Consider the following 23,817-nt stretch of genomic DNA (forward strand, 5'->3'; position numbering starts at 1 on the left):
ACGTTTTAGTTCATTATTTTTATTTTTGATTATATAATTATTTTAGGTTTTTTATTAAGATTATAAATTTAATTTTAAAATTTTTGTAATAATGATAGAATTAGTATATTTATTTGTATATAATTTTTACCTTCTGAATTTATTATAAGGAACTAGGCAAAATTGATTTCCGCCTGTTTATCAAAAACATGTCCTCTTGAAAATACTTTGAGGTCTGGCCTGCTCACTGAGCAGATTTTTAAAGAGCCGCGGTATTTTGACTGTGCAAAGGTAGCATAATCATTAGTCTCTTAATTAGTGGCTGGAATGAATGGCTTGACGAGAAATCAACTGTCTCTTAATAAATTTTTGAATTTAACTTTTTAGTCAAAAGGCTTAAATTTTTCTTTAGGACGAGAAGACCCTATAGAGCTTAACATTTTATTTTTATATAGTTTTTTGTTTGTCTTTCTATTTTTAATGATGATGTTTTGTTGGGGTGACATGAAGAATAAATAAACTCTTCATTATTATATCATTAATTTATGTTTGTTGTTTTGATCCATAATTTATGATCATAAGATTAAGTTACCTTAGGGATAACAGCGTAATTGTTTTTGAGAGCTCATATCGACAAAGCAGATTGCGACCTCGATGTTGGATTAAGAAAAATTTTGGGTGCAGTAGCCCAGTCATTAGGTCTGTTCGACCTTTAAATTCTTACATGATCTGAGTTCAGACCGGCGTGAGCCAGGTCGGTTTCTATCCTAAGATTATTAATTCATATTAGTACGAAAGGACCATATGGTTGAAATATTTTTTATTTTATTGATTAATACTAATTAAATTACTATTTTGACAGATTAATGTGTTGAATTTAGAATTCATTTATGTAGATTTTTTCTACAAATAGTATTGATACTTTATGATTTATTTATGTTTATTTTGAATTTTCTTTTATTAGTTATTTGTGTTTTAATTAGTGTTGCTTTTTTAACTTTATTAGAGCGTAAGGTTTTAGGTTACATTCAAATTTGAAAGGGTCCAAATAAGGTAGGTTTTGTCGGAATTCCTCAACCCTTTAGTGATGCGATTAAGTTAATTAGTAAGGAGCAGCCAATTCCTATTATATCTAATTATTTACTTTATTACTTTTCCCCTGTCTTTAATTTAATGATTTCCTTGGCTGTTTGAGTTATTTTCCCTTACTTAACTTATATATGTTCTTTTTCTTACGGATTTTTGTTTTTTTATGCTGTACTAGATTAGGTGTTTATACTGTTATAATTGCTGGTTGGTCTTCCAATTCAAATTATTCTTTACTAGGTTCTCTTCATTCTGTTGCTCAAACAATTTCATATGAAGTTAGTTTGGCTTTAATTTTATTATCTTTAATTATTTTAATTGGAAGTTTTAACATGTTTGATTTTATAAATTATCAGCTTTATTGTTGATTTATTATTATTTCTTTCCCTTTAGCTTTAGCTTGTTTGGCTTCTTGTTTAGCTGAGACTAATCGTACTCTTTTTGATTTTGCCGAAGGTGAATCTGAGTTAGTTTCAGGGTTTAATATTGAATACGGTGCAGGCGGATTTATTAAATTTTTTTAGCTGAGTATACTAGAATTGTTTTTATATGAATATTATTAGCTTTAATTTTTTTAGGTGGTGACTTTTATTCTTTTATATTTTTTATTAAGCTTGCTGTTATATCCTTTGGTTTTATTTGAGTTCGTGGTACATTACCACGTTTTCGTTATGATAAGTTAATGTATTTAGCTTGAAAAAATTTTTTGCCATTATCTTTAGATTTTATTATTTTCTTTGTTGGTTTAAAAATTTTATTTATTTCATATATTTAGTGAAATTTTTTAAGAAAAGTTAATAGAAGAGTTAAACTTCTAGTTTTATGTTTTCAAAACATATGCTTTTCCTAAGCTAATTAACTTATTATTCCTTAATTAGCTTATCTCATGCGTTTGCAACATGTACATTAATTAAGAAGTATGTAAAGTAGATAATTGTCAAGATTTGTCCTGTTATAATGTAAGGTTCTTCAACAGGTCGTTTTCCAATTCATGTTAATAAGCATACAACAACTACTATGATTCAGAATAAAATCTGATTTATAGGATTGAATTGAATACCTCGGAATGGTGTTTTATTATAAAATGGTAAAATTATTAAGATTCTAATTGATAAGAATAATGCAATAACACCTCCTAGTTTATTAGGGATTGATCGTAGAATTGCATATGCAAATAAGAAGTATCATTCTGGTTGAATATGGACAGGAGTTACTAATGGGTTGGCAGGTACAAAATTGTCTGGATCTCCTAGGAGATAAGGATTAATCAAGCACAGTATAATTAATAACGATGTTATTAATACAAATGTAATAGAGTCCTTGAAAGTAAAGTATGGGTGAAATGGGATCTTTTCAATATCTCCATTTAGCCCTAAAGGGTTATTAGACCCTGTTTGGTGAAGGAAGAATAAATGAATTGCTGCTATAGCAGCAATTATAAATGGTAATACAAAATGGAATGTAAAGAATCCATTTAATGTTGCATTATCAACAGCAAACCCTCCTCATACTCATTGAACTAAATCTGTTCATAAATATGGGATTGCTGATAATAAATTAGTGATTACTGTTGCACCTCAGAATGATATTTGACCTCAAGGTAAAACATATCCTATAAATGCAGTTGCTATAACTAAGAATAGGATTACTGTACCAATTATTCAGGTGTGTATGTATATATAAGATCCATAGTAAATTCCTCGTCCGACATGTAAATAAATACAAATAAAAAATATAGAAGCTCCATTTGCATGTAAGGTTCGAATAATTCAGCCATTATTTACGTCTCGGCAGATGTGAACTACACTACTAAATGCTATTTCAATATTTGATATATAATGATTAGCTAAAAATAGTCCAGTTACAATTTGAATTACCGAAAACATAACCCTAGTAGGGACCCAAAATTCCATCAAAATGAAATATTTGTTGGTGCAGGTAAATCAACTAAAGAGTTATTAATGATTTTAACTAAAGGATGTCTCAATCGTAAGGGTTTATTCATTAGTAAATTATCTTATTTTACGAATAGGTCCCTGGTTAATGTTGGTGATTTTAACAACTGCTAATAGTGCTAAAAATAAATAAATTATTATTATTATTGTAATAATGAATGTTGGTCTATTATATAGTTTTTCTAAAGATATTGTTATTTCTTGATAATTGATTGAATTATCAATATTTATAGTTTCAGTATTTTTGAAAAAGTCTATAAATATTGATATATCTAAAATAATTAATGTTGATATAATAAATATTCATATTGTTAATGTAATAATTATCGTAATTGATTTAGGTTGAAATATTTCGTTTGATGCAATTCTCGTAATATAAATAAATAGAACTAATATACCACCAAGAAACGTTAAAAATAAAATATATGATAACCAATATCTTTCCATTATTGTTCCTGTTATTAATCCAACTAGAAAAGTTTGTAGGATAATGAAAAGTATTATTGATATTGGGTGTCTTAATTTAATAAAATTAATATTTATTACGTTTGATAGTGATATAATTATTATTTTAATCATTTCAGGGGTTAGTTTATTAAAAATATCGGTTTTGGAGACCGATGATAGGAAGCTTTCTACCTCTGAAGTTTTAAAAGAGGGGCCTGGACTTATTTCCGGTTTACAAGACCGGCGTTTTTTTTAAACTATTAAAACTAATGTTTATATTTTCTGTCTTTACTTCTTTATTGATTTACTTTGCTGGTGTTTATGTTTTTTCTTCTAAACGTAAGCATTTATTAATGGTTCTTTTGAAATTAGAATATATTGTTCTTTCTTTGTTTATATTGGTTATTGTTTTTCTTATTGAGTTTGATTATGATTATTTTTTTCCTGTTATTTTTTTGGTTTTTTCTGTTTGTGAAGGTGCTTTAGGTTTTTCTATTTTAGTTTCAATAATTCGTTCTCATGGGAATGATTTTTTAATTCTTTTGGTTTATCTTTATGTTAAAGTATTTATTTATAACTATTTTTTGATCCCTCTTTGTTTGGTTAATAATTGTTGATGGTTGGTTCATTCTTTAATGTTTTTGTCTAGTTTTGTTTTTATGGTTTGTGTTTATTCATATGCAGATTTTAATATGATTAGATATTATTTTGGTATTGATTATTTTTCTTTTAGTTTAATTTTACTTAGTTTTTGAATTTGTTGTTTAATAATTACTGCTAGAGGTTCAGTTTATTTGAGTTCTTATCATTCTAATTTCTTTGTTTTTATAGTCTTAATTTTAATGATTATGCTTTATTGTTCATTTGCTAGATTGAGTCTTCTTTCTTTTTATATATTTTTTGAGGCTAGATTGGTTCCTACTTTACTTTTAATTTTAGGTTGAGGTTATCAACCTGAGCGGTTACAGGCTGGTGTTTATTTAATTTTTTATACTTTGGTTGCTAGATTGCCTTTATTATTAGTGTTATTTAGGGTTTATGATTTTTCTAATACTTTATATTTTCCTTTGTTGGTTGATTTTGGTTCCTATTATTTTATGTTTTATGTGTTTATAATTCTTGCTTTTTTAGTTAAGATGCCAATATTTTTGGTTCATTTGTGACTTCCTAAGGCTCATGTTGAGGCCCCTATTTCAGGTAGAATGATTCTTGCTGGTGTTCTATTGAAGTTAGGTGGTTATGGTATTTTTCGTGTTATGAAGGTATTTCTTATTTAGGTTTAAAGTTTAACTATTTTTGATTATCTTTAGGTTTATCTGGTGGAGTTATTGTTGGATTTATTTGTTTTCGTCAGGTTGATTTAAAGTCTTTAATTGCTTATTCTTCTGTTGCTCATATAAGAATGGTTATTGGGGGATTGATAACTATGAATTGATGAGGTTGTATAGGTTCCCTTTCTTTAATGGTTGGTCATGGTTTATGTTCTTCTGGTTTATTTTGTTTATCTAATATTATTTATGAGCGTTTAGGTAGACAAAGATTATTAATTAATAAGGGTATAATTAATTTGATACCGAGAATGGCTTTATGATGATTTCTTTTGAGATCTTCTAATATAGCTGCTCCTCCTTCTTTAAATTTAGTAGGTGAACTTAGATTATTAAATAGAATTATGTCTTGATCTTCTTTTAGATTTTTTGCTTTAATTTTTTTGTCATTTTTTAGAGCTGTTTATACTTTATATATGTATTCTTATTCTCAGCATGGTAATTATTATTCTGGTGTTTATACTTGTTCTCTCGGTTATTTTCGTGAATATCATCTTTTACTTTTACATTGATTGCCTTTAAATATTCTTTGTTTAAAGGGAGAATATTTTTTTGTTTAGGTTGCTTAAGTATTTTAATTAAAAATATTGTTTTGTGGAATCAATGATATGATTTTTTTCATCTTAGGCCGTGAATTTGTTTTCTATTTGTTCTTTGAGTTTTTTTCTTTATTTTTTTCTAGAACTATAATTTTTATTTTAGGTATTTATTATTTAATAATTGATTATAGAGTTTTTGTTGAATGGGAGCTTTTTAATTTAAATGGTTCTATGGTTGTTATGACTTTAATTCTGGATTGAATGTCTCTTATTTTTATGTCTTTTGTTATGTATATTTCTTCTTTGGTTATTTATTATAGAGAGGATTATATATCGGGAGAAAAAAATATGAATCGTTTTATTATTATTGTTTTGATATTTATTCTTTCTATAGGTTTTTTAATTATCAGTCCTAATTTGATTAGAATTTTATTGGGATGGGATGGTTTAGGCTTAGTTTCTTATTGTTTAGTTATTTATTATCAAAATGTTAAATCTTATAGTGCGGGTATGTTAACTGCACTTTCTAATCGTATTGGTGATGTTACTATTTTAATTTCTATTGCTTGAATATTGAATTATGGTGGTTGAAATTATATTTATTATTATGATTTTATTTCTGATTCTTTTGAAATAAAGCTTATTACTATATTAATTGTTTTAGCAGCTATAACTAAAAGAGCTCAAATTCCCTTTTCCTCTTGACTTCCTGCTGCTATAGCTGCTCCTACTCCTGTTTCTGCTTTGGTTCATTCTTCTACTCTTGTTACTGCTGGGGTTTATTTATTAATTCGTTTTAGACCAATATTAGATACTTATAATTGTGGTTGATTCTTACTTTTAATTGGTTGTATAACTATGTTTATGGCTGGTTTGGGGGCAAATTTTGAATTTGATTTGAAGAAAATTATTGCTCTTTCTACTTTAAGACAACTTGGTTTAATAATAAGAATTTTGGCTATAGGTTATTCAAAACTTGCGTTTTTTCATTTGTTAGCTCATGCTTTATTTAAGGCTTTATTGTTTATGTGTGCAGGTTCAATAATTCATAATTTAAAGGATTCTCAGGATATTCGTTTTATAGGTTCAATTGTTAATTTTATACCTTTAACTTCAGTTTGTTTTAATGTTTCTAGTTTGTCTTTGTGTGGTATACCATTTTTAGCAGGTTTTTATTCAAAGGATTTAATTCTTGAGATGGTTTGTTTAAGATGAATTAATTGTTTGATTTTTTTTCTTTATTTCTTTTCTACTGGTTTAACTGCTTCTTATTCTTTTCGTCTTTTTTATTATTCAATATCTGGTGATAATAATTTTTATTCTAGATTTTCTTTTGACGATAAGGGTTATTATATTTCTTTTGGTATAATTGGTTTATTGTTTGTTGCTGTTTTTGGGGGAAGTCTTTTATCTTGATTAATTTTTCCTGTTCCCCATGTGATTGCTTTGCCTTATTATTTAAAGTTTTTAACTATTACTGTAGTTGTTTTGGGTGCTTATTTGGGTTATCTTATTTCTGATTTTGATTTCTCTCAAAATTTGTTTTCTTTAAGTATACTTTCTTTTGTTAGATTTGCTGGTTCTATGTGGTTTATACCTTTCATTTCAACTAAGTTTATTAGATATGTTCCTTTAAAATTGGGTTATTATTCGTCAAAGTCGTTTGATTATGGTTGAGGTGAATTATTTGGTGGTCAAGGTTTATATAGATTATTTATTTATTTAATTAGTTATATACAAGGTTGATATGATTCTAATTTTAAGATTTATCTTTTAACTTTTATTTTTTGAATATTTATTTTGGTGATATTATTTTTCGTTTACTTGAATAGCTTATATTTAGAGCGTGACACTGAAGATGTTAAGGAAGTATTTTACTTTTAAGTATTTATAAATATACATATATTATTTTTACAGTGAAAATGTAATGTTTTATTTAAACTATATAAATTTTAGAAATGTTAACGGAGTTTAACCACTAATATAAAAAGTTAGCAGCTTTCATATTGGCTTTACATTTCCTTAATTGGGACTTTATAGTTCAATTATATTATTAACAGTAATACGCCTCTTTTTGGCTTCAATTAATAAGAATAAGGGTATTTTATTTACCAACTTTCCAGGTCGAAACTGACTGCAATACTTCGCTTCTTATTCTATTTAAGGTTGATTGATTATATCAATACTTTTTGAATGCAACCCAAATGTTATAGTTAACTACAACCCTTTATTCTGCTCATTGTAAGGCTCCTTGGTTTCATTCATGGTATAGTCCACCTAATAATACTATAATAAAAAAATTGTTGATACTGATCAGATTATAATATCTGAAGTTTTAAAAATAATTACAATTGGAAGGATTAGTGCGATTTCTACATCAAAAATTAAGAAAATTACTGCAATTAAGAAGAATCGAAGTGAGAATGGTATTCGTGCTGATCTTTTTGGGTCAAATCCACACTCAAATGGTGATCTTTTTTCTCGGTCATTAATTAATTTTTTTGATAATGTTGTTGCAAGGATTATGACAATTATTGGAATAATAAATCTAATAAAAATTCTTGTAGATAAAATTAGGATTGTTTTTCTTGATTTATATCAAGCTTTTTGATTGGAAGTCAAATGTACTATTTATACTAGAAAAACAATTATCTACCTCATCAATAAATAGAGATGTATAAGAATAATCATACTACGTCTACAAAGTGTCAGTATCATGCTGCTGCTTCAAATCCAAAGTGGTGTCTTGGTGAGAATTGGTTTATTGAATGTCGAAGTAGACATGTTGATAAGAAAATTGTTCCGATAATTACATGTAGACCGTGGAATCCTGTTGCAACAAAGAATGTTGATCCATAAACTGCGTCTGCAATGGTGAAGGGTGCTTCTCAATATTCGTATGCTTGAAGTATAGTGAAATATAATCCTAGTAGTACTGTGAAGAATAGTCCTTGTAATGCTTGAGTATGATTAGATTCTATTAGACTATGATGTGCTCATGTTACTGTTACTCCTGATGCTAAAAGAATAGCTGTATTAAGTAATGGAATTTGTATAGGATTGAAAGGTTGAATTCCTATTGGGGGTCATAATATCCCTAGTTCAATAGTAGGTGCTAGTCTTCTTCTAAAAAATGCTCAGAAAAATGAAACAAAGAATAGTACTTCTGATGCAATAAATAGAATTATTCCTCATCGTAATCCAATTGATACAAATCCTGTATGTAGTCCTTGGTATGTTCCTTCTCGTACTACATCTCGTCATCATTGGATTATAGTTAATAGGGTAATTCCAAATCCGATTATAAATAAGTTAATGTTAAATAGGTGAAATCATTTTGCTAATCCTGATACTAGAACTATTGCTCCAATTGCTCCTGTTAATGGTCAAGGTCTGTAATCTACTAAGTGGAATGGGTGGTTTGAGTGAGTTGTTAACATAAGTTTAGTATACTTCTCTAGAATATAAAGTTCTTAGAATTGAGAAAACGTAGGCTTAAATTATTGCTACTGCTGATTCTAGAATTAATAGAAGTATTTGTCCAATAATTAATAGTGATATTAAGTTTATTGCTATAGATGGTCCTGTATTTCCTAGCAGTGTTAATAGTAAGTGTCCTGCAATTATATTTGCTGCTAGTCGTACTGCTAGCGTACCTGGTCGAATGATATTTCTAATTGTTTCAATTAATACTATAAATGATATTAATGCAGGTGGTGTTCCTTGGGGAACAAGGTGTGTAAATATGTGATTGGTATGATTAATTCATCCAAATAACATAAATCTTAATCATATAGGTAGAGCGATTGCAAATGTTAATGCTAAATGTCTTGTTCTAGTAAAAATGTAAGGGAATAATCCTATGAAATTGTTAAATAATATTATAATAAAGATTGAAATGAAGATGAATGTTGTTCCATTAAATGATTTTGGTCCTAGTAATGTTTTAAATTCATTGTGTAAGGTTAAGTTTAGTTTATTTCAAATAATATTAATTCGTGATGCTGTAAGTCAAAATATTGATGGGATTAATAATAATCCTAAAAATGTTCTAGTTCAATTTAATGATAAATTGAAGATATTAGTTGATGGATCAAATGTTGAAAATAAGTTTGTTATCATTTTCAATTTAAGTTCTTTATATCAATTGTTCTTTTTTCTGCTCTTTTAATAAGGTTTGGTTTAAATGAGAAAAAGTTTATTTGATTAAATAAAATTAATGTGGTTGAAAATATAATAAATAGGGAGAATCATATAAGAGTAGATATTTGAGGGATTTGGATTGAATTTCCCCATCAGAAGTAGTTGTTAATTTACTATTTTTTGGTTTAAGAGACCATTACTTACTTTCAGTCATCTGATGTATTTCAAGGTGTACTAATTATTTAGTTATTTTAGATTGACACTCTAATGTTATATATTTTAACTAACTCCTTAGATTATCTTAGATAATCACTTGATAAATAAGTTTACTGAAGTTCTTTCAATTACAATTGGTATAAATCTGTGGTTTGCTCCACAGATTTCTGAGCATTGTCCAAAGAACAGTCCAGGCCGGTTTATTGTAAATGTTCCTTGGTTTAGTCGACCTGGTGTTGCATCAATTTTAACCCCTAATGCAGGTACTGCTCATGAGTGTAGAACGTCCGATGCTCTTGTTAATACTCGTACTTCTGTATTTATTGGTAGAATTGTTCGGTTATCTACATCTAGAAGTCGAAATCCGTCGTTTTCTAAGTCTTGTTCTGGTGTTATATAAGTGTCAATTTCTACATCTATAAAGTCTGAATATTCATATCGTCAGTATCACTGTCGTCCAATTGTTTTAATTGTGATTATTGCGTCTACTGAATCATCAAGTAAATATAGTAGTCGTAATGATGGGAGTGCAATAAAAATTAGTGTAATTGCTGGTAGTGCTGTTCAGATTGTCTCAATTAAATGTCCGTGAAGTATGTTTCGGTTTGTATAAGCAATGAATAATATGTAACTTAGGGCATAACCTACAATTACTGTAATTAATAATAATACGACCATAGTATGATCATGGAAGAATGATAGTTGCTCCATTAATGGTGAAGCTCCATCTTGAAGGGATAAATTTGATCATGTTGCCATTAATAAATTTTTCTAATAAAAGGTCAAACCTTTATTTGTAGAGCTTAAATCTACTACACTAATCTGCCATATTAGAATCTAGAAATTAATGGTAGTTCTGAGTAACTGTGTTCTGCAGGTGGATTATTTTGTAGTCATTCTGTTGATCTTCTTATATTAGCTCTAAATATGATTGATCGGTTTGTAACCATTCTTTCTCATATAATTAAAATAAATATAATGATTCCTACAATAGAAATTGTGGACCCAATTCTTGATACTACATTTCATGATGTATATGCACCTGGATAGTCTGAATATCGTCGTGGTATTCCTGCTAGTCCTAGAAAGTGTTGAGGGAAGAATGTTAAGTTTACTCCAATAAATATAATTGTAAATTGGATTTTTAATCATGTATTATTTATAGTTAATCCTGTAAATAATGGGTATCATTGAATAACACCTCCTATAATTGCGAATACTGCTCCTATGGATAACACATAATGGAAGTGGGCTACTACATAATATGTATCATGTAATACGATGTCAAGTGATGAATTTGCTAATACTAGTCCTGTTAATCCACCAATTGTGAATAGAAAAATAAATCCTAAAGCTCATAATAACGGTGGATTGAATTTGAATTTAGTTCCATATAGTGTAGCTAATCATCTAAATACCTTAATTCCTGTAGGTACAGCAATAATTATTGTTGCTGATGTAAAGTATGCTCGTGTGTCGACATCCATTCCTACTGTGAATATATGATGTGCTCATACAATAAATCCTATTAGTCCAATTGATAGTATGGCATAAATTATACCTAATGTTCCAAATGATTCAATTTTCCCTCTTTCTTGACATGCAATGTGAGAAATAATTCCAAATCCTGGCAGAATTAAAATGTAAACTTCTGGGTGTCCAAAGAATCAGAATAGATGTTGATATAGAATTGGGTCACCCCCTCCTGCAGGGTCAAAGAATGATGTATTTAAGTTTCGATCTGTTAATAATATAGTAATAGCCCCTGCTAATACTGGAAGCGATAAGAGTAGGAGAAGGGCTGTAATAGCTACAGATCAGACAAATAAAGGTGTTTGATCTAGAGTTATACTTTCTGATCGTATATTAATTGCTGTTGTAATGAAGTTTACTGCACCAAGAATAGATGATACACCTGCTAAGTGAAGTGAAAAAATAGCTAGATCTACAGATGCCCCCCATGTGCGATGGCTCCTGCAAGAGGAGGGTAAACTGTTCATCCTGTACCAGCACCATTATCTACTATAGAAGATGTAAGAAGGAGGGTTAGTGAAGGTGGTAGTAATCAAAAACTTATATTATTTATTCGTGGGAATGCTATATCTGGTGCACCAATTATTAATGGTATGAGTCAATTACCAAATCCACCAATTATAATAGGTATTACTATAAAAAAAATTATTACAAATGCGTGAGCTGTAATAATGACATTATAAATTTGGTCATCTCCAATTAAAGATCCTGGTTGACCAAGTTCAGCACGAATAAGTATTCTTATTGATGTTCCTACTATTCCTGCTCACGCTCCAAATAAGATGTATAAAGTACCAATATCCTTATGGTTTGTTGAGAATAATCATTTTTGCGGTAAGATGGCTGAATTTAAGGTGGTAGACTGTAAATCTACTTATGAGATGTTTCTCTCTTACCATGCTTTAGGCCTTATATTCAATTATGATTCTAGACTGCAATTCTAGAGGTGTAAATTTTTACTAAGGCCTAAAAGATTATTCTTTTAATTATAACTTTGAAGGTTATTAGTTTAGTTAACTTAAGTCCTTAGTATAATGAGATTAAGGTTGATGTTGAGGTTAATCCTATTGTTGAAATTATTACTGTTATAGGAAGAATAATTCTTGATTTTTGAGACTTTATTTTTATAGATCACGAATTTTCTGTGTATGACATGATTAGGGCTGAGAATCTAATACGTATGTAATAATAAAGTGTAATTGTAGTTAATACAACCATAATTGTCATAATAGTTGTTATGTTATTTTCTATTAATGATTGTATTACAATTCATTTTGGTAGAAATCCAAGGAATGGTGGTAAACCACCTAAGAATAAAAGAGATAAAAATATTATGAATTTAATTTCAGTTTTTATGTTTCTGGCTGAATAAATTTGGTTTATAAAAAATAGATTTATTTGCTTAAATAATAAGACCATAATTAATCTTAATATTGAGTAAATAATAAAGTATAGTTCTCAGATGTTTTCTCTAACTGTTAAGGATCTAATTATTCACCCTAAATGTCTAATTGAGGAATATGCTAGAAGTTGTTGTAGAGATGTTTGATTTAAACCACCTATTGCCCCAATAATGATTCTTAGAATAATAATTGTTCAAATGAAAGTTCTTAGTTGAATACAATAGGATAATACTATTATTGGGGCAATTTTTTGTCATGTTATTAGTGTTAAACAGTTATTTCATCTTGAAGCTCCTATTACTTCTGGAAATCAGAAATGAAAGGGTGCAGCCCCGATCTTTAATAATAATCTAGATCTAATTATTATTGATGGAATAAATTCTGTTTCTCATCCTATTGGATATTTTATTCGAATCATCAAAATTGAAAATAATAGTATTGTCGATGCTATTGCTTGGACAATAAAATATTTAATTGATGATTCATTTATTATTATATTTTTATTTCTTGTTAGGAGCGGAATAAATGAAAGTTAGTTGATCTCAAGTCCTATTCAAACTCCAAATCAGGAGTTTGATGAAATGGACAGGATCGTTCCTATCATTAATGTTGATAGGAAGAGAAGTTTTGTAGAGTTGTTGGTCATTAAAAAGGAGAGGATTGATACCTCTATAAATAGGGTATGAACCCATTAGCTTGTTTAGCTTACCTTTTTACATTAAGGTGTATGATGCACGTTAGTTTTTGATACTAAAGGAGGTAGTTTAATTCTGTCTTATGTAATTTTAATGAAGGTAATTTTATTTTCTTGATTTACCCTATCAAGGTAACCCTTTAATCAGGCACTTCATTTATATTTAATATATAAATTAAATTTTTTTTTTAAATTTGTTTATGTATTATTTTGGTTATTTCTAATTAATTTATCTCGATTAGGATAATCTGTATATATATTATATATAATAAATAATTTATATTTATATATTACATTTAATTAAATTTAAATACTTATAATGATATTTTATAATTATTAAGTGATTATTTTAATACATTTATTTACCTAGGATTATAGCTACTTATGTTTTTAGCTTAAAATAGGTTATTATATTATAAATTATATAATAATATGTAAATTAATATTAAATATTATTATAATTGGATATAATAAATATAATTAATATTATTAAATATAAAATTTTATATTAATATATCTAATTATATTAATTATAATAATATAATTTGATAAATTATCTATAATTAGATTATTTAACTAATTAATATTTAAGTTAACTTAATATAAAGTTAATTTTATATTAATACCATATTACATTAATTTAGATAATTGTATTAAATATATTTATTATATTATTTAATCTTTGTTTATTATTAGTGAAAAGAAAGATTAAATAAGAAAGAATATAATACATTTATTGGTATACATGTTCCATATTAATCTTTATTTATATATAATAGAGAAGTTGTTGTGGTCATTCGAGGGCGCGTTTCTTTTTGTCATTAATTTCTAGATTCTAATATGGCAGATTAGTGCAGTAGATTTAAGCTCTACAAATAAAGGTTTGACCTTTTATTAGAAAAATTTATTAATGGCAACATGATCAAATTTATCCCTTCAAGATGGAGCTTCACCATTAATGGAGCAACTATCATTCTTCCATGATCATACTATGGTTGTATTATTATTAATTACAGTAATTGTAGGTTATGCCCTAAGTTACATATTATTCATTGCTTATACAAACCGAAACATACTTCACGGACATTTAATTGAGACAATCTGAACAGCACTACCAGCAATTACACTAATTTTTATTGCACTCCCATCATTACGACTACTATATTTACTTGATGATTCAGTAGACGCAATAATCACAATTAAAACAATTGGACGACAATGATACTGAAGATATGAATATTCAGACTTTATAGATGTAGAATTTGACACTTATATAACACCAGAACAAGACTTAGAAAACGACGGATTTCGACTTCTAGATGTAGATAACCGAACAATTCTACCAATAAATACAGAAGTAAGAGTATTAACAAGAGCATCGGACGTTCTACACTCATGAGCAGTACCTGCATTAGGGGTTAAAATTGATGCAACACCAGGTCGACTAAACCAAGGAACATTTACAATAAACCGGCCTGGACTGTTCTTTGGACAATGCTCAGAAATCTGTGGAGCAAACCACAGATTTATACCAATTGTAATTGAAAGAACTTCAGTAAACTTATTTATCAAGTGATTATCTAAGATAATCTAAGGAGTTAGTTAAAATATATAACATTAGAGTGTCAATCTAAAATAACTAAATAATTAGTACACCTTGAAATACATCAGATGACTGAAAGTAAGTAATGGTCTCTTAAACCAAAAAATAGTAAATTAACGACTACTTCTGATGGGGAAATTCAATCCAAATCCCTCAAATATCTACTCTTATATGATTCTCCCTATTTATTATATTTTCAACCACATTAATTTTATTTAATCAAATAAACTTTTTCTCATTTAAACCAAACCTTATTAAAAGAGCAGAAAAAAGTACAATTGATATAAGGAACTTAAATTGAAAATGATAACAAACTTATTTTCAACATTTGATCCATCAACTAATATCTTCAATTTATCATTAAATTGAACTAGAACATTTTTAGGATTATTATTAATCCCATCAATATTTTGACTTACAGCATCACGAATTAATATTATTTGAAATAAACTAAACTTAACCTTACACAATGAATTTAAAACATTACTAGGACCAAAATCATTTAATGGAACAACATTCATCTTCATTTCAATCTTTATTATAATATTATTTAACAATTTCATAGGATTATTCCCTTACATTTTTACTAGAACAAGACATTTAGCATTAACATTTGCAATCGCTCTACCTATATGATTAAGATTTATGTTATTTGGATGAATTAATCATACCAATCACATATTTACACACCTTGTTCCCCAAGGAACACCACCTGCATTAATATCATTTATAGTATTAATTGAAACAATTAGAAATATCATTCGACCAGGTACGCTAGCAGTACGACTAGCAGCAAATATAATTGCAGGACACTTACTATTAACACTGCTAAGAAATACAGGACCATCTATAGCAATAAACTTAATTTCACTATTAATTATTGGACAAATACTTCTATTAATTCTAGAATCAGCAGTAGCAATAATTTAAGCCTACGTTTTCTCAATTCTAAGAACTTTATATTCTAGAGAAGTATACTAAACTTATGTTAACAACTCACTCAAACCACCCATTCCACTTAGTAGATTACAGACCTTGACCATTAACAGGAGCAATTGGAGCAATAGTTCTAGTATCAGGATTAGCAAAATGATTTCACCTATTTAACATTAACTTATTTATAATCGGATTTGGAATTACCCTAGTAACTATAATCCAATGATGACGAGATGTAGTACGAGAAGGAACATACCAAGGACTACATACAGGATTTGTATCAATTGGATTACGATGAAGAATAATTCTATTTATTGCATCAGAAGTACTATTCTTTGTTTCATTTTTCTGAGCATTTTTTAGAAGAAGACTAGCACCTACTATTGAACTAGGGATATTATGACCCCCAATAGGAATTCAACCTTTCAATCCTATACAAATTCCATTACTTAATACAGCTATTCTTTTAGCATCAGGAGTAACAGTAACATGAGCACATCATAGTCTAATAGAATCTAATCATACTCAAGCATTACAAGGACTATTCTTCACAGTACTACTAGGATTATATTTCACTATACTTCAAGCATACGAATATTGAGAAGCACCCTTCACCATTGCAGACGCAGTTTATGGATCAACATTCTTTGTTGCAGCAGGATTCCACGGTCTACATGTAATTATCGGAACAATTTTCTTATCAACATGTCTACTTCGACATTCAATAAACCAATTCTCACCAAGACACCACTTTGGATTTGAAGCAGCAGCATGATACTGACACTTTGTAGACATAGTATGATTATTCTTATACATCTCTATTTATTGATGAGGTAGATAATTGTTTTTCTAGTATAAATAGTACATTTGACTTCCAATCAAAAAGCTTGATATAAATCAAGAAAAACAATCCTAATTTTATCTACAAGAATTTTTATTAGATTTATTATTCCAATAATTGTCATAATCCTTGCAACAACATTATCAAAAAAATTAATTAATGACCGAGAAAAAAGATCACCATTTGAGTGTGGATTTGACCCAAAAAGATCAGCACGAATACCATTCTCATTCGATTCTTCTTAATTGCAGTAATTTTCTTAATTTTTGATGAAGAAATCGCACTAATCCTTCCAATTGTAATTATTTTTAAAACTTCAGATATTATAATCTGAACAGTATCAACAATATTTTTTATTATAGTATTATTAGGTGGACTATACCATGAATGAAACCAAGGAGCCTTACAATGAGCAGAATAAAGGGTTGTAGTTAACTATAACATTTGGGTTGCATTCAGAAAGTATTGATATAATCAATCAACCTTAAATAGAATAAGAAGCGAAGTATTGCAGTCAGTTTCGACCTGGAAAGTTGGTAAATAAAATACCCTTATTCTTATTAATTGAAGCCAAAAAGAGGCGTATTACTGTTAATAATATAATTGAACAATAAAGTCCCAATTAAGGAAATGTAAAGCCAATATGAAAGCTGCTAACTTTTTATATTAGTGGTTAAACTCCGTTAACATTTCTAAAATTTATATAGTTTAAATAAAACATTACATTTTCACTGTAAAAATAATATATGTATATTTATAAAAACTTAAAAGTAAAATACTTCCTTAACATCTTCAGTGTCACGCTCTAAATATAAGCTATTCAAGTAAACGAAAAATAATATCACCAAAATAAATATTCAAAAAATAATAGTTAAAAGATAAATCTTAAAATTAGAAACATATCAACCTTGTATATAACTAATTAAATAAATAAATAATCTATATAAACCTTGACCACCAAATAATTCACCTCAACCATAATCAAACGACTTTGACGAATAATAACCCAATTTTAAAGGAACATATCTAATAAACTTTGTTGAAATGAAAGGTATAAACCACATAGAACCAGCAAATCTAACAAAAGAAAGTATACTTAAAGAAAACAAATTTTGAGAGAAATCAAAATCAGAAATAAGATAACCCAAATAAGCACCCAAAACAACTACAGTAATAGTTAAAAACTTTAAATAATAAGGCAAAGCAATCACATGGGGAACAGGAAAAATTAATCAAGATAAAAGACTTCCCCCAAAAACAGCAACAAACAATAAACCAATTATACCAAAAGAAATATAATAACCCTTATCGTCAAAAGAAAATCTAGAATAAAAATTATTATCACCAGATATTGAATAATAAAAAAGACGAAAAGAATAAGAAGCAGTTAAACCAGTAGAAAAGAAATAAAGAAAAAAAATCAAACAATTAATTCATCTTAAACAAACCATCTCAAGAATTAAATCCTTTGAATAAAAACCTGCTAAAAATGGTATACCACACAAAGACAAACTAGAAACATTAAAACAAACTGAAGTTAAAGGTATAAAATTAACAATTGAACCTATAAAACGAATATCCTGAGAATCCTTTAAATTATGAATTATTGAACCTGCACACATAAACAATAAAGCCTTAAATAAAGCATGAGCTAAAAAATGAAAAAACGCAAGTTTTGAATAACCTATAGCCAAAATTCTTATTATTAAACCAAGTTGTCTTAAAGTAGAAAGAGCAATAATTTTCTTCAAATCAAATTCAAAATTTGCCCCCAAACCAGCCATAAACATAGTTATACAACCAATTAAAAGTAAGAATCAACCACAATTATAAGTATCTAATATTGGTCTAAAACGAATTAATAAATAAACCCCAGCAGTAACAAGAGTAGAAGAATGAACCAAAGCAGAAACAGGAGTAGGAGCAGCTATAGCAGCAGGAAGTCAAGAGGAAAAGGGAATTTGAGCTCTTTTAGTTATAGCTGCTAAAACAATTAATATAGTAATAAGCTTTATTTCAAAAGAATCAGAAATAAAATCATAATAATAAATATAATTTCAACCACCAAAATTCAATATTCAAGCAATAGAAATTAAAATAGCAACATCACCAATACGATTAGAAAGTGCAGTTAACATACCCGCACTATAAGATTTAACATTTTGATAATAAATAACTAAACAATAAGAAACTAAGCCTAAACCATGCCATCCCAATAAAATTCTAATCAAATTAGGACTGATAATTAAAAAACCTATAGAAAGAATAAATATCAAAACAATAATAATAAAACGATTCATATTTTTTTCTCCCGATATATAATCCTCTCTATAATAAATAACCAAAGAAGAAATATACATAACAAAAGACATAAAAATAAGAGACATTCAATCCAGAATTAAAGTCATAACAACCATAGAACCATTTAAATTAAAAAGCTCCCATTCAACAAAAACTCTATAATCAATTATTAAATAATAAATACCTAAAATAAATATTATAGTTCTAGAAAAAAATAAAGAAAAAAAAACTCAAAGAACAAATAGAAAACAAATTCACGGCCTAAGATGAAAAAAATCATAGCATTGATTCCACAAAACAATATTTTTAATTAAAATACTTAAGCAACCTAAACAAAAAAATATTCTCCCTTTAGACAAAGAATATTTAAAGGCAATCAATGTAAAAGTAAAAGATGATATTCACGAAAATAACCGAGAGAACAAGTATAAACACCAGAATAATAATTACCATGCTGAGAATAAGAATACATATATAAAGTATAAACAGCTCTAAAAAATGACAAAAAAATTAAAGCAAAAAATCTAAAAGAAGATCAAGACATAATTCTATTTAATAATCTAAGATCACCTACTAAATTTAAAGAAGGAGGAGCAGCTATATTAGAAGATCTCAAAAGAAATCATCATAAAGCCATTCTCGGTATCAAATTAATTATACCCTTATTAATTAATAATCTTCGTCTACCTAAACGCTCATAAATAATATTAGATAAACAAAATAAACCAGAAGAACATAAACCATGACCAACCATTAAAGAAAAGGAACCTATACAACCTCATCAATTCATAGTTATCAATCCCCCAATAACCATTCTTATATGAGCAACAGAAGAATAAGCAATTAAAGACTTTAAATCAACCTGACGAAAACAAATAAATCTAACAATAACTCCACCAGATAAACCTAAAGATAATCAAAAATAGTTAAACTTTAAACCTAAATAAGAAATAACCTTCATAACACGAAAAATCCCATAACCACCTAACTTCAATAGAACACCAGCTAGAATCATTCTACCTGAAATAGGGGCCTCAACATGAGCCTTAGGAAGTCACAAATGAACCAAAAATATTGGCATCTTAACTAAAAAAGCAAGAATTATAAACACATAAAACATAAAATAATAAGAACCAAAATCAACCAACAAAGGAAAATATAAAGTATTAGAAAAATCATAAACCCTAAATAACACTAATAATAAAGGCAATCTAGCAACCAAAGTATAAAAAATTAAATAAACACCAGCCTGTAACCGCTCAGGTTGATAACCTCAACCTAAAATTAAAAGTAAAGTAGGAACCAATCTAGCCTCAAAAAAAATATAAAAAGAAAGAAGACTCAATCTAGCAAATGAACAATAAAGCATAATCATTAAAATTAAGACTATAAAAACAAAGAAATTAGAATGATAAGAACTCAAATAAACTGAACCTCTAGCAGTAATTATTAAACAACAAATTCAAAAACTAAGTAAAATTAAACTAAAAGAAAAATAATCAATACCAAAATAATATCTAATCATATTAAAATCTGCATATGAATAAACACAAACCATAAAAACAAAACTAGACAAAAACATTAAAGAATGAACCAACCATCAACAATTATTAACCAAACAAAGAGGGATCAAAAAATAGTTATAAATAAATACTTTAACATAAAGATAAACCAAAAGAATTAAAAAAATCATTCCCATGAGAACGAATTATTGAAACTAAAATAGAAAAACCTAAAGCACCTTCACAAACAGAAAAAACCAAAAAAATAACAGGAAAAAAATAATCATAATCAAACTCAATAAGAAAAACAATAACCAATATAAACAAAGAAAGAACAATATATTCTAATCTCAAAAGAACCATTAATAAATGCTTATGTTTAGAAGAAAAAACATAAACACCAGCAAAGTAAATCAATAAAGAAGTAAAGACAGAAAATATAAACATTAGTTTTAATAGTTCAAAAAAAAACGCCGGTCTTGTAAACCGGAAATAAGTCCAGGCCCCACTTTTAAAACTTCAGAGGTAGAAAGCTTCCTATCATCGGTCTCCAAAACCGATATTTTTAATAAACTAACCCCTGAAATGATTAAAATAATAATTATATCACTATCAAACGTAATAAATATTAATTTTATTAAATTAAGACACCCAATATCAATAATACTTTTCATTATCCTACAAACTTTTCTAGTTGGATTAATAACAGGAACAATAATGGAAAGATATTGGTTATCATATATTTTATTTTTAACGTTTCTTGGTGGTATATTAGTTCTATTTATTTATATTACGAGAATTGCATCAAACGAAATATTTCAACCTAAATCAATTACGATAATTATTACATTAACAATACGAATATTTATTATATCAACATTAATTATTTTAGATATATCAATATTTATAGACTTTTTCAAAAATACTGAAACTATAAATATTGATAATTCAATCAATTATCAAGAAATAACAATATCTTTAGAAAAACTATATAATAGACCAACATTCATTATTACAATAATAATAATAATTTATTTATTTTTAGCACTATTAGCAGTTGTTAAAATCACCAACATTAACCAGGGACCTATTCGTAAAATAAGATAATTTACTAATGAATAAACCCTTACGATTGAGACATCCGTTAATTAAAATCATTAATAACTCTTTAGTTGATTTACCTGCACCAACAAATATTTCATTTTGATGGAATTTTGGGTCCCTACTAGGGTTATGTTTGGTAATTCAAATTGTAACTGGACTATTTTTAGCTATTCATTATACATCAAATATTGAAATAGCATTTAGTAGTGTAGTTCACATCTGCCGAGACGTAAATAATGGCTGAATTATTCGAACCTTACATGCAAATGGAGCTTCTATATTTTTTATTTGTATTTATTTACATGTCGGACGAGGAATTTACTATGGATCTTATATATACATACACACCTGAATAATTGGTACAGTAATCCTATTCTTAGTTATAGCAACTGCATTTATAGGATATGTTTTACCTTGAGGTCAAATATCATTCTGAGGTGCAACAGTAATCACTAATTTAATATCAGCAATCCCATATTTAGGAACAGATTTAGTTCAATGAGTATGAGGAGGGTTTGCTGTTGATAATGCAACATTAAATGGATTCTTTACATTCCATTTTGTATTACCATTTATAATTGCTGCTATAGCAGCAATTCATTTATTCTTCCTTCACCAAACAGGGTCTAATAACACTTTAGGGCTAAATGGAGATATTGAAAAGATCCCATTTCACCCATACTTTACTTTCAAGGACTCTATTACATTTGTATTAATAACATCGTTATTAATTATACTGTGCTTGATTAATCCTTATCTCCTAGGAGATCCAGACAATTTTGTACCTGCCAACCCATTAGTAACTCCTGTCCATATTCAACCAGAATGATACTTCTTATTTGCATACGCAATTCTACGATCAATCCCTAATAAACTAGTAGGTGTTATTGCATTATTCTTATCAATTAGAATCTTAATAATTTTACCATTTTATAATAAAACACCATTCCGAGGTATTCAATTCTATCCTATAAATCAGATTTTATTCTGAATCATAGTAGTTGTTGTATGCTTATTAACATGAATTGGAAAACGACCTGTTGAAGAACCTTACATTATAACAGGACAAATCTTAACAATTATCTACTTTACATACTTCTTAATTAATGTACATGTTGCAAACGCATGAGATAAGCTAATTAAGGAATAATAAGTTAATTAGCTTAGGAAAAGCATATGTTTTGAAAACATAAAACTAGAAGTTTAACTCTTCTATTAACTTTTCTTAAAAAATTTCACTAAATATATGAAATAAATAAAATTTTTAAACCAACAAAGAAAATAAAAAATTTAAAGATAATGGCAAAAAATTTTTTCAAGCTAAATACATTAACTTATCATAACGAAAACGTGGTAATGTACCACGAACTCAAATAAAACCAAAGGATATAACAGCAAGCTTAATAAAAAATATAAAAGAATAAAAGTCACCACCTAAAAAAATTAAAGCTAATAATATTCTTATAAAAACAATTCTAGTATACTCAGCTAAAAAAATTTAAGTAAATCCGCCTGCACCGTATTCAATATTAAACCCTGAAACTAACTCAGATTCACCTTCGGCAAAATCAAAAAGAGTACGATTAGTCTCAGCTAAACAAGAAGCCAAACAAGCTAAAGCTAAAGGGAAAGAAATAATAATAAATCAACAATAAAGCTGATAATTTATAAAATCAAACATGTTAAAACTTCCAATTAAAATAATTAAAGATAATAAAATTAAAGCCAAACTAACTTCATATGAAATTGTTTGAGCAACAGAATGAAGAGAACCTAGTAAAGAATAATTTGAATTGGAAGACCAACCAGCAATTATAACAGTATAAACACCTAATCTAGTACAGCATAAAAAAAAACAAAAATCCGTAAGAAAAAGAACATATATAAGTTAAGTAAGGGAAAATAACTCAAACAGCCAAGGAAATCATTAAATTAAAGACAGGGGAAAAGTAATAAAGTAAATAATTAGATATAATAGGAATTGGCTGCTCCTTACTAATTAACTTAATCGCATCACTAAAGGGTTGAGGAATTCCGACAAAACCTACCTTATTTGGACCCTTTCAAATTTGAATGTAACCTAAAACCTTACGCTCTAATAAAGTTAAAAAAGCAACACTAATTAAAACACAAATAACTAATAAAAGAAAATTCAAAATAAACATAAATAAATCATAAAGTATCAATACTATTTGTAGAGAAAATCT

General features: G+C 27.7%; 1 long non-coding RNA gene across 1 annotated transcript; it reads left to right on the top strand.

Moving 5' to 3' along the window:
* The first annotated feature begins 1,994 nt into the window (after nt 1-1,994).
* LOC126198957 (uncharacterized) lies at nt 1,995-22,763 on the top strand. Its single transcript, XR_007540114.1, has 2 exons — nt 1,995-2,134; nt 22,492-22,763. It is a non-coding gene; the product is annotated as an uncharacterized LOC126198957 (long non-coding RNA).
* Nucleotides 22,764-23,817: the final 1,054 nt, after the last annotated feature.

Source organism: Schistocerca nitens, chromosome 8, assembly GCF_023898315.1.
Source record: "Schistocerca nitens isolate TAMUIC-IGC-003100 chromosome 8, iqSchNite1.1, whole genome shotgun sequence".
Taxonomy (NCBI): domain Eukaryota; kingdom Metazoa; phylum Arthropoda; class Insecta; order Orthoptera; family Acrididae; genus Schistocerca; species Schistocerca nitens.